This window comes from Juglans regia, unplaced genomic scaffold (assembly GCF_001411555.2).
Source record: "Juglans regia cultivar Chandler unplaced genomic scaffold, Walnut 2.0 Scaffold_808, whole genome shotgun sequence".
Classification (NCBI taxonomy): domain Eukaryota; kingdom Viridiplantae; phylum Streptophyta; class Magnoliopsida; order Fagales; family Juglandaceae; genus Juglans; species Juglans regia.
This window is the reverse complement of record NW_023363019.1, coordinates 1-8,591: the sequence shown is the minus strand read 5'-3', so window position 1 is coordinate 8,591 and position 8,591 is coordinate 1. Positions and strand designations below refer to the sequence as shown.

At 48.1% G+C, this 8,591-nt stretch overlaps 23 non-coding genes and 3 pseudogenes across 23 annotated transcripts; all 26 read left to right on the top strand.

Annotated features, from left to right (window-relative positions):
• The first annotated feature begins 137 nt into the window (after positions 1–137).
• Positions 138–256, top strand: LOC118346882. The gene has a single exon (XR_004800155.1). It is a non-coding gene; the product is annotated as a 5S ribosomal RNA (ribosomal RNA).
• Positions 257–446: 190 nt separating this feature from the next.
• LOC118346885 lies at positions 447–565 on the top strand. Its single transcript, XR_004800158.1, has one exon. It is a non-coding gene; the product is annotated as a 5S ribosomal RNA (ribosomal RNA).
• Positions 566–1,051: 486 nt separating this feature from the next.
• Positions 1,052–1,170, top strand: LOC118346888. Its single transcript, XR_004800161.1, has one exon. It is a non-coding gene; the product is annotated as a 5S ribosomal RNA (ribosomal RNA).
• A 190-nt stretch (positions 1,171–1,360) lies between these two features.
• Positions 1,361–1,479, top strand: LOC118346894. Its single transcript, XR_004800164.1, has one exon. It is a non-coding gene; the product is annotated as a 5S ribosomal RNA (ribosomal RNA).
• A 190-nt stretch (positions 1,480–1,669) lies between these two features.
• Positions 1,670–1,788, top strand: LOC118346879. Its single transcript, XR_004800152.1, has one exon. It is a non-coding gene; the product is annotated as a 5S ribosomal RNA (ribosomal RNA).
• A 190-nt stretch (positions 1,789–1,978) lies between these two features.
• On the top strand, positions 1,979–2,097 carry LOC118346877. Its single transcript, XR_004800150.1, has one exon. It is a non-coding gene; the product is annotated as a 5S ribosomal RNA (ribosomal RNA).
• Positions 2,098–2,286: 189 nt separating this feature from the next.
• LOC118346886 lies at positions 2,287–2,405 on the top strand. Its single transcript, XR_004800159.1, has one exon. It is a non-coding gene; the product is annotated as a 5S ribosomal RNA (ribosomal RNA).
• A 190-nt stretch (positions 2,406–2,595) lies between these two features.
• LOC118346871 lies at positions 2,596–2,714 on the top strand. Its single transcript, XR_004800144.1, has one exon. It is a non-coding gene; the product is annotated as a 5S ribosomal RNA (ribosomal RNA).
• Positions 2,715–2,904: 190 nt separating this feature from the next.
• On the top strand, positions 2,905–3,023 carry LOC118346876. The gene has a single exon (XR_004800149.1). It is a non-coding gene; the product is annotated as a 5S ribosomal RNA (ribosomal RNA).
• A 247-nt stretch (positions 3,024–3,270) lies between these two features.
• LOC118346891 lies at positions 3,271–3,389 on the top strand. The gene has a single exon (XR_004800162.1). It is a non-coding gene; the product is annotated as a 5S ribosomal RNA (ribosomal RNA).
• A 190-nt stretch (positions 3,390–3,579) lies between these two features.
• On the top strand, positions 3,580–3,698 carry LOC118346890 (annotated as a pseudogene).
• A 189-nt stretch (positions 3,699–3,887) lies between these two features.
• Positions 3,888–4,006, top strand: LOC118346874. Its single transcript, XR_004800147.1, has one exon. It is a non-coding gene; the product is annotated as a 5S ribosomal RNA (ribosomal RNA).
• A 190-nt stretch (positions 4,007–4,196) lies between these two features.
• Positions 4,197–4,315, top strand: LOC118346889 (annotated as a pseudogene).
• Positions 4,316–4,505: 190 nt separating this feature from the next.
• LOC118346880 lies at positions 4,506–4,624 on the top strand. The gene has a single exon (XR_004800153.1). It is a non-coding gene; the product is annotated as a 5S ribosomal RNA (ribosomal RNA).
• A 190-nt stretch (positions 4,625–4,814) lies between these two features.
• On the top strand, positions 4,815–4,933 carry LOC118346875. Its single transcript, XR_004800148.1, has one exon. It is a non-coding gene; the product is annotated as a 5S ribosomal RNA (ribosomal RNA).
• A 189-nt stretch (positions 4,934–5,122) lies between these two features.
• On the top strand, positions 5,123–5,241 carry LOC118346869. The gene has a single exon (XR_004800142.1). It is a non-coding gene; the product is annotated as a 5S ribosomal RNA (ribosomal RNA).
• A 191-nt stretch (positions 5,242–5,432) lies between these two features.
• LOC118346893 lies at positions 5,433–5,551 on the top strand. The gene has a single exon (XR_004800163.1). It is a non-coding gene; the product is annotated as a 5S ribosomal RNA (ribosomal RNA).
• Positions 5,552–5,741: 190 nt separating this feature from the next.
• On the top strand, positions 5,742–5,860 carry LOC118346887. The gene has a single exon (XR_004800160.1). It is a non-coding gene; the product is annotated as a 5S ribosomal RNA (ribosomal RNA).
• A 190-nt stretch (positions 5,861–6,050) lies between these two features.
• LOC118346892 lies at positions 6,051–6,169 on the top strand (annotated as a pseudogene).
• Positions 6,170–6,359: 190 nt separating this feature from the next.
• On the top strand, positions 6,360–6,478 carry LOC118346872. The gene has a single exon (XR_004800145.1). It is a non-coding gene; the product is annotated as a 5S ribosomal RNA (ribosomal RNA).
• Positions 6,479–6,668: 190 nt separating this feature from the next.
• LOC118346873 lies at positions 6,669–6,787 on the top strand. Its single transcript, XR_004800146.1, has one exon. It is a non-coding gene; the product is annotated as a 5S ribosomal RNA (ribosomal RNA).
• Positions 6,788–6,977: 190 nt separating this feature from the next.
• LOC118346870 lies at positions 6,978–7,096 on the top strand. The gene has a single exon (XR_004800143.1). It is a non-coding gene; the product is annotated as a 5S ribosomal RNA (ribosomal RNA).
• A 191-nt stretch (positions 7,097–7,287) lies between these two features.
• On the top strand, positions 7,288–7,406 carry LOC118346878. The gene has a single exon (XR_004800151.1). It is a non-coding gene; the product is annotated as a 5S ribosomal RNA (ribosomal RNA).
• A 190-nt stretch (positions 7,407–7,596) lies between these two features.
• On the top strand, positions 7,597–7,715 carry LOC118346883. Its single transcript, XR_004800156.1, has one exon. It is a non-coding gene; the product is annotated as a 5S ribosomal RNA (ribosomal RNA).
• Positions 7,716–7,905: 190 nt separating this feature from the next.
• Positions 7,906–8,024, top strand: LOC118346881. The gene has a single exon (XR_004800154.1). It is a non-coding gene; the product is annotated as a 5S ribosomal RNA (ribosomal RNA).
• A 190-nt stretch (positions 8,025–8,214) lies between these two features.
• Positions 8,215–8,333, top strand: LOC118346884. The gene has a single exon (XR_004800157.1). It is a non-coding gene; the product is annotated as a 5S ribosomal RNA (ribosomal RNA).
• Positions 8,334–8,591: the final 258 nt, after the last annotated feature.

Sequence of the window (8,591 nt, the reverse complement as noted above, 5' to 3'; positions counted from 1 at the left end):
GAGTGGATTTTTAGGAAAATCGCGCCCTGCCCATCGCGTAGCTATGGGTTTCGATCAGATCGCCGGTTCGCATTTGGATCGGAAAGACGCTAGTACGTCGCACTAGGATTATATGAATTTTAAATAATTAGTTTGACGGGTGCGATCATACCAGCAGTAATGCACCGGATCCCATTTCAACTCCGCATTTAATCGTGCTTGGGCGAGAGTAGTACTAGGATGGGTGACCTCCTGGGAAGTCCTCGTGTTGCACCCCTCGTTTTTGTATTTTCCGCCTTGGGAGAGGCATTGACAATAAGGACAACTAGGGAGTGGATTCTTAGGAAAATCGCGCCCTGCCCATCGCATAGCTATTGGTTTCGATCAGATCGCCGGTTCGCATTGGGATCGGAAATACGCTAGTACGTCGTACTTGGATTATATGAATTTTAAATAATTAGTTTGACGGGTACGATCATACCAGCACTAATGCACTGGATCCCATTTGAACTCCGCATTTTACCGTGCTTGGGCGAGAGTAGTACTAGGATGGGTGACCTCCTGGGAAGTCCTCATGTTGCACCCCTCGTTTTTGTTTTTTCCGCCTTACGAGGCGAATTTACAAGAAGACAACCTGGGAGTGGATTTTTAGGAAAATCACACCCTGCCCAGCGCGTAGCCAAGGGTTTCGATCAGATCGCCGGTTCGCATTGGGATCGGAAATACGCTAGTACGTCGCACTAGGATTATGCGTGCGAGGAATACTAGTTTGATAAAGGACCATAACGCCTCTAATGCAATCAATTAGAATTGGCTAACCGTGCTTGGGCGAGAGTAGTACTAGGATGGGTGACCTCCTGGGAAGTCCTCGTGGTGCACCCCTCGTTTTTGTTTTTTCCGCCTTGCGAGAGGAATTGACAAGAAGGACCACTCGGAAGTCAATTTTTTGAAAAATCGCGCCCTGCCCACCGCGTAGCCAAGGGTTTCGATCAGATCGCCGGTTCGCATTGGGATCAGAAATACGCATGTAGGTCGCCCTAGGATTATATGAATTTTAAATAATTAGTTTGATGGGTGCGATCATACCAGCACTAATGCACCGGATCCCATCAGAACTCTGCAGTCAAGCTTGCTTGGGCGAGAGTCGTACTAGGATGGGGGACCTCCTCGGATGTCGTCGTGTTGCACCCCTCATTTTTGTTTTTTCCGCATTGCGAGAGGAATTTACAAGAAGGACAACTTGGGAGTGGATTTTTAGGAAAATCGCGCCCTGCCCATCGCGCAGCCAAGGGTTTCGATCAGATCACCGGTTCGCATTGGGATCGGAAATACGCTAGTAGGTCGCCCTAGGATTATATGAATTTTAAATAATTGGTTTGATGGGTGCGATCATACCAGCACAAATGCATCGGAACCCATCAGAACTCCGCAGTTAAGCGTGCTTGGGCGAGAGTAGTACTAGGATGGGTCACCTCCTGGGAAGTCCTCGTGTTGCACCCCTCGTTTTTGTTTTTTCCTCCTTGTGAGAGGAATTGACAAGAAGGACAACTCGGGAGTGGATTTTTAGGAAAATCGCGCCCTGCCCATCGCGTAGCTATGGGTTTCGATCAGATCGCCGGTTCGCATTTGGATCGGAAAGACGCTAGTACGTCGCACTAGGATTATATGAACTTTAAATAATTAGGTTGACGGATGCGATCATACCAGCACTAATGCACCGGATCCCATTTCAACTCCGCATTTAATCGTGCTTGGGCGAGAGTAGTACTAGGATGGGTGACCTCCTGGGAAGTCCTCGTGTTGCACCCCACGTTTTTGTTTTTTCCGCCTTGCGAGATAAATTGACAAGAAGGACCACTCGGGAGTGGATTTTTCGGGAAATCGCGCCCTGCCGATCGCGTAGCTATGGGTTTCGATCAGATCGCCGGTTCGCATTTAAATCGGAAAGACACTAGTACGTCGCACTAGGATTATATGAATTTTAAATAATTAGTTTGATGGGCGCGATCATACCAGCACTAATGCACCGGATCCCATTAGAACTCCGCAGTTAACCGTGCTTGGTTGAGAGTAGTACTAGGATGGGTGACCTCCTCGGAAGTCCTCGTGTTGCACCCCTCGCTTTTGTTTTTTCCGCCTTGCAAGAGGAATTGACAAGAAGGACCACTCGGGAGTGGATTTTTCGAAAATCGCGCCCTGCCCATCGCGTAGCTAAGGGTTTCGATCAGATCGCCGGGTCGCATTCGGATCGGAAATACGCTAGTAGGTCGCCCTAGGATTATATGAATTTTAAATAATTGGTTTGATGGGTACGATCATACCAGCACAACTGCACCAGAACCCATCAGGACTCCGCAGTTAAGCGTGCTTGGGCGAGAGTTGTACTAGGATGTGTCACCTCCTGGGAAGTCCTCGTGTTGCACCCCACGTTTTTGTTTTTTCCGGCTTGGGAGAGGCATTGACAATAAGGACAACTCGGGAGTGGATTCTTAGGAAAATCGCGCCCTGCCCATCTCGTAGCTATTGGTTTCGATCAGATCGCCGGTTCGCATTCGGATCGGAAAGACGCTAGTAGGTCGCCCTAGGATTATATGAATTTAAAATAATTAGTTTGATGGGCGCGATCATACCAGCACTAATGCACCGGATCCCATTAGAACTCCGCAGTTAAGCGTGCTTGGGCGAGAGTTGTACTAGGATGGGTCACCTCCTGGGAAGTCCTTGTGTTGCACCCCACGTTTTTGTTTTTTCCGCCTTGGGAGAGGCATTGACAATAAGGACAACTCGGGAGTGGATTCTTAGGAAAATCGCGCCCTGCCCATCTCGTAGCTATTGGTTTCGATCAGATCGCCGGTTCGCATTTGGATCGGAAAGACGCTAGTACGTCAGACTTGGATTATATGAATTTAAAATAATTAGTTTGATGGGCGCGATCATACCAGCACTAATGCACCGGATCCCATTAGAACTCCGCAGTTAACCGTGCTTGGTTGAGAGTAGTACTAGGATGGGTGACCTCCTCGGAAGTCCTCGTGTTGCACCCCTCGCTTTTGTTTTTTCCGCCTTGCAAGAGGAATTGACAAGAAGGACCACTCGGGAGTGGATTTTTGGGAAAATCTCGCCCTGCCCATCGCGTAGCGATGGGTTTGGATCAGATCTCCGTTTGGATTGGGATCGGAAGGACGCTAGTATGTTGCTCAAGGATTATTTGAATTTTAAGTAATTAGTTTGATGGGCGATAGGCTAGTAGGTCGCCCTAGGATTATATGAATTTTAAATAATTGGTTTGATGGGTGCGATCATACCAGCACAAATGCACCGGAACCCATCAGAACTCCGCAGTTAAGCGTGCTTGGGCGAGAGTAGTACTAGGATGGGTCACCTCCTGGGAAGTCCTCGTGTTGCACTCCTCGTTTTTGTTTTTTCCGCCTTGTGAGAGGAATTGACAAGAAGGACAACTCGGGAGTGGATTTTTAGGAAAATCGCGCCCTGCCCATCGCGTAGCTATGGGTTTCGATTAGATCGCCGGTTCACATTTGGATCGGAAAGACGCTAGTACGTCGCACTAGGACTATATGAATTTTAAATAATTAGTTTGATGGGTGCGATCATACCAGCACTAATTTACCAGATCCGATCAGAACTCTGCAGTCAAGCTTGCTTGGGCGAGAGTAGTACTCGGATGGGGGACCTCCTCGGATGTCGTCGTGTTGCACCCCTCGTTTTTGTTTTTCCCGCATTGCGAGAGGAATTTACAAGAAGGACAACCTGGGAGTGGATTTTTAGGAAAATCGCGCCCTGCCCATCGCGTAGCCAAGGGTTTCGATCAGATCACCGGTTCGCATTGGGATCGGAAATACGCTAGTAGGTCGCCTAGATTTATATGAATTTTAAATAATTAGTTTGATGGATGCGATCATACCAGCACTAATGCACCGGATCCCTTTAGAATTCCGCAGTTAACCGTGCTTGGGCGAGAGTAGTACTAGGATGGGTGACCTCCTGGGAAGTCCTCGTGGTGCACCCCTCGTTTTTGTTTTCTCCGCCTTGCGAGAGGAATTGACAATAAGGACCACTCGGTAGTGGATTTTTAGGAAAATAGCGCCCTGCCCATCGTGTAGCCAAGGGTTTCGATCAGATCGCCGGTTCGCATTGGGATCGGAAATACGCTAGTAGGTCGCCCTAAGATTATATGAATTTGAAATAATTAGTTTGATGGGTGCGATCATACCAGCAATAATGCACTAGATCCCATTTGAACTCCGCATTTAACCGAGCTTGGGCGAGAGTAGTACTAGGATGTGTGACCTCCTGGGAAGTCCTCGTGTTGCACCCCTCGTTTTTGTTTTTTCCGCCTTGCGAGAGGAATTTACAAGAAGTACAACTTGGGAGTGGATTTTTTTGAAAATCGCGCCCTGCCCATCGCGTAGCTAAGGGTTTCGATCAAATCGCCGATTCGTATTTGGATCGGAAAGACGCTAGTACGTCGCACTAGGATTATATGAATTTTAAATAATTGGTTTGACGGGTGCGATCATACCAGCACAAATGCACCGGAACCCATCAGAACTCCGCAGTTAAGTGTGCTTGGGCGAGAGTAGTACTAGGATGGGTCACCTCCTAGGAAGTCCTCGTGTTGCACCCCTCGTTTTTGTTTTTTCCGCCTTACGAGAGGAATTTACAGGAAGGACAACTTGGGAGTGGATTTTTATGAAAATCGCGCCCTGCCCATCGCGTAGCCAAGGGTTTCGATCAAATCGCCGATTCGTATTTGGATCGGAAAGACGCTAGTACGTCGCACTAGGATTATATGAATTTTAAATAATTAGTTTGACGGGTGCGATCATACCAGCACTAATGCACCAGATCCCATTAGAACTCCGTTGTTAACCGTGCTTGCGCGAGAGTAGTACTAGGATGGGTGACCTCCTGGGAAGTCCTCGTGTTGCACCCCTCGTTTTTGTTTTTTCCGCCTTGCGAGAGGAATTGACAATAACGACCACTCGGGAGTGGATTTTTAGGAAAATCGCGCCCTGCCCATCGCGTAGCGATGGGTTTGGATCAGATCTCCGTTTGGATTGGGATCGGAAGGACGCTAGTATGTCGCTCTAGGATTATTTGAATTTTAAGTAATTAGTTTGTTGGGTGCGATCATACCAGTACTAATGCACCGGATCCCATCAGAACTCCGCAGCTAAGCGTGCTTGGGCGAGAGTAGTACTAGGATGGGTGACCTCCTGGGAAGTCCTCGTGTTGCACCCCTCGTTTTTGTTTTTTCCGCCTTCCGAGAGGAATTGACAAGAAGGACCAATTGACAAGTGGATTTTTCGAAAAATCGCGCCCTGCCCATCGCGTACCCAAGGGTTTCGATCAGATCGCCGGTTCGCATTGGGATCAGAAATACGCATGTAGGTCGCCCTAGGATTATATGAATTTTAAATAATTGGTTTGATGGGTGCGATCATACCAGCACAAATGCACCGGAACCCATCAGAACTCCGCAGTTAAGCGTGCTTGGGCGAGAGTAGTACTAGGATGGGCCACCTCCTGGGAAGTCCTCGTGTTGCACCCCTCGTTTTTGTTTTTTCCGCCTTGCGAGAGGAATTGACAATAAGGACGACTCGGGAGTGGATTTTTAGGAAAATCACGCCCTTCCCATCGTGTAGCCAAGGGTTTCGATCAGATCGCCGGTTCGCATTGGGATCGGAAATAAGCTAGTAGGTCACCCTAGGATGATATGAATTTGTAATAATTAGTTTGATGTGTGCAATCATACCAGCCCTAATGCACCGGATCCCATCAGAACTCTGCATTCAAGCTTGCTTGGGCGAGAGTAGTACTAGGATGGGTGAGCTCCTGGGAAGTCCTCGTGTTGCACCCCTCGTTTTTGTTTTCTCCGCCTTGCGAGAGGAATTGACAATAAGGACCACTCGGTAGTGGATTTTTAGGAAAATAGCGCCCTGCCCATCGTGTAGCCAAGGGTTTCGATCAGATCGCCGGTTCGCATTGGGATCGGAAATACGCTAGTAGGTCGCCCTAAGATTATATGAATTTGAAATAATTAGTTTGATGGGTGCGATCATACCAGCAATAATGCACTAGATCCCATTTGAACTCCGCATTTAACCGAGCTTGGGCGAGAGTAGTACTAGGATGTGTGACCTCCTGGGAAGTCCTCGTGTTGGTCCCCACGTTTTTGTTTTTTCCGCCTTGCGAGAGGAATTTACAAGAAGGACAACTTTAGAGTGGATTTTTTTGAAAATCGCGCCCTGCCCATCGCGTAGCTAAGGGTTTCGATCAAATCGCCGATTCGTATTTGGATCGGAAAGACGCTAGTACGTCGCACTAGGATTATATGAATTTTAAATAATTAGTTTGACGGGTGCGATCATACCAGCACTAATGCACCAGATCCCATTAGAACTCCGCTGTTAACCGTGCTTGGGCGAGAGTAGTACTAGGATGGGTGACCTCCTTGGAAGTCCTCGTGTTGCACCCCTCGTTTTTGTTTTTTCCGCCTTGCGAGAGGAATTGACAATAACTACCACTCGGGAGTGGATTTTTAGGAAAATCGCGCCCTGCCCATCGTGTAGCCAAGGGTTTCGATCAAATCGCCGATTCGTATTTGGATCGGAAAGACGCTAGTACGTCGCACTAGGATTATATGAATTTTAAATAATTAGTTTGACGGGTGCGATCATACCAACACTAATGCACCAGATCCCATTAGAACTCCGTTGTTAACCGTGCTTGGGCGAGAGTAGTACTAGGATGGGTGACCTCCTGGGAAGTCCTCGTGTTGCACCCCTCGTTTTTGTTTTTTCCGCCTTCCGAGAGGAATTGACAAGAAGGACCAATTGACAAGTGGATTTTTCGAAAAATCGCGCCCTGCCCATCGCGTACCCAAGGGTTTCGATCAGATCACCGGTTCGCATTGGGATCGGAAATACGCTAGTAGGTCGCCTAGGATTATATGAATATTAAATAATTAGTTTGATGGGTGCGATCATACCGGCACTAATGCACCGGATCCCATTAGAATTCCGCAGTTAACCGTGCTTGGGCGAGAGTAGTACTAGGATGGGTGACCTCCTGGGAAGTCCTCGTGGTGCACCCCTCGTTTTTGTTTTTTCCGCCTTGCGAGAGGAATTGACAAGAAGGACCAATTGACAAGTGGATTTTTCGAAAAATCGCGCCCTGCCCATCGCGTAGCCAAGGGTTTCGATCTGATCGCCGGTTCGCAATGGGATCAGAAATACGCATGTAGGTCGCCCTAGGATTATATGAATTTTAAATAATTGGTTTGACGGGTTCGATCATACCAGCACAAATGCACCGGAACCCATCAGAACTCCGCAGTTAAGCGTGCTTGTGCGAGAGTAGTACTAGGATGGGTCACCTCCTGGGAAGTCCTCGTGTTGCACCCCTCGTTTTTGTTTTTTCCGCCTTGTGAGAGGAATTGACAAGAAGGACCACTCGGAAGTGGATTTTTCGAAAAATCGCGCCCTGCCCATCGCGTAGCCAAGGGTTTCGATCAGATCGCCGGTTCGCATTGGGATCAGAAATACGCATGTAGGTCGCCCTAGGATTATATGAATTTTAAATAATTAGTTTGACGGGTGCGATCATACTAGCACTAATGCACCAGATCCCATCAGAACTCCGGAGTTAAGCGTGCTTGGGCGATAGTAGTACTAGGATGGGTGACCTCCTGGGAAGTCCTCGTGTTGGTCCCCACGTTTTTGTTTTTTCCGCCTTGCGAGAGGAATTTACAAGAAGGACAACTTCGGAGTGGATTTTTTTGAAAATCGCGCCCTGCCCATCGCGTAGCTAAGGGTTTCGATCAAATCGCCGATTCGTATTTGGATCGGAAAGACGCTAGTACGTCGCACTAGGATTATATGAATTTTAAATAATTGGTTTGATGGGTACGATCATACCAGCACAACTGCACCAGAACCCATCAGGACTCCGCAGTTAAGCGTGCTTGGGCGAGAGTTGTACTAGGATGGGTCACCTCCTGGGAAGTCCTCGTGTTGCACCCCACGTTTTTGTTTTTTCCGCCTTGGGAGATGCATTGACAATAAGGACAACTCGGGAGTGGATTCTTAGGAAAATCGCGCCCTGCCCATCTCGTAGCTATTGGTTTCGATCAGATCGCCGGTTCGCATTTGGATCGGAAAGACGCTAGTACGTCACACTTGGATTATATGAATTTTAAATAATTAGTTTGACGGGTGCGATCATACCAGCACTAATGCAACGGATCCCATTTCAACTCCGCATTTAACCGTGCTTGGGCGAGAGTAGTACTAGGATGGGTGACCTCCTGGGAAGTCCCCGTGTTGCACCCCTCGTTTTTGTTTTTTCCGCCTTGCGAGATAAATTGACAAGAAGGACCACTCGGGAGTGGATTTTTCGGGAAATCTCGCCCTGCCCATCGCGTAGCCATAGGTTTGGATCAGATCTCCGTTTGGATTGGGATCGGAAGGACGCTAGTATGTCGCTCAAGGATTATATGAATTTTAAGTAATTAGTTTGATGGATGCGATCATACCAGCACTAATGCACCGGATCCCATCAGAACTACGCAGTTAAGCGTGCTTCGGCGA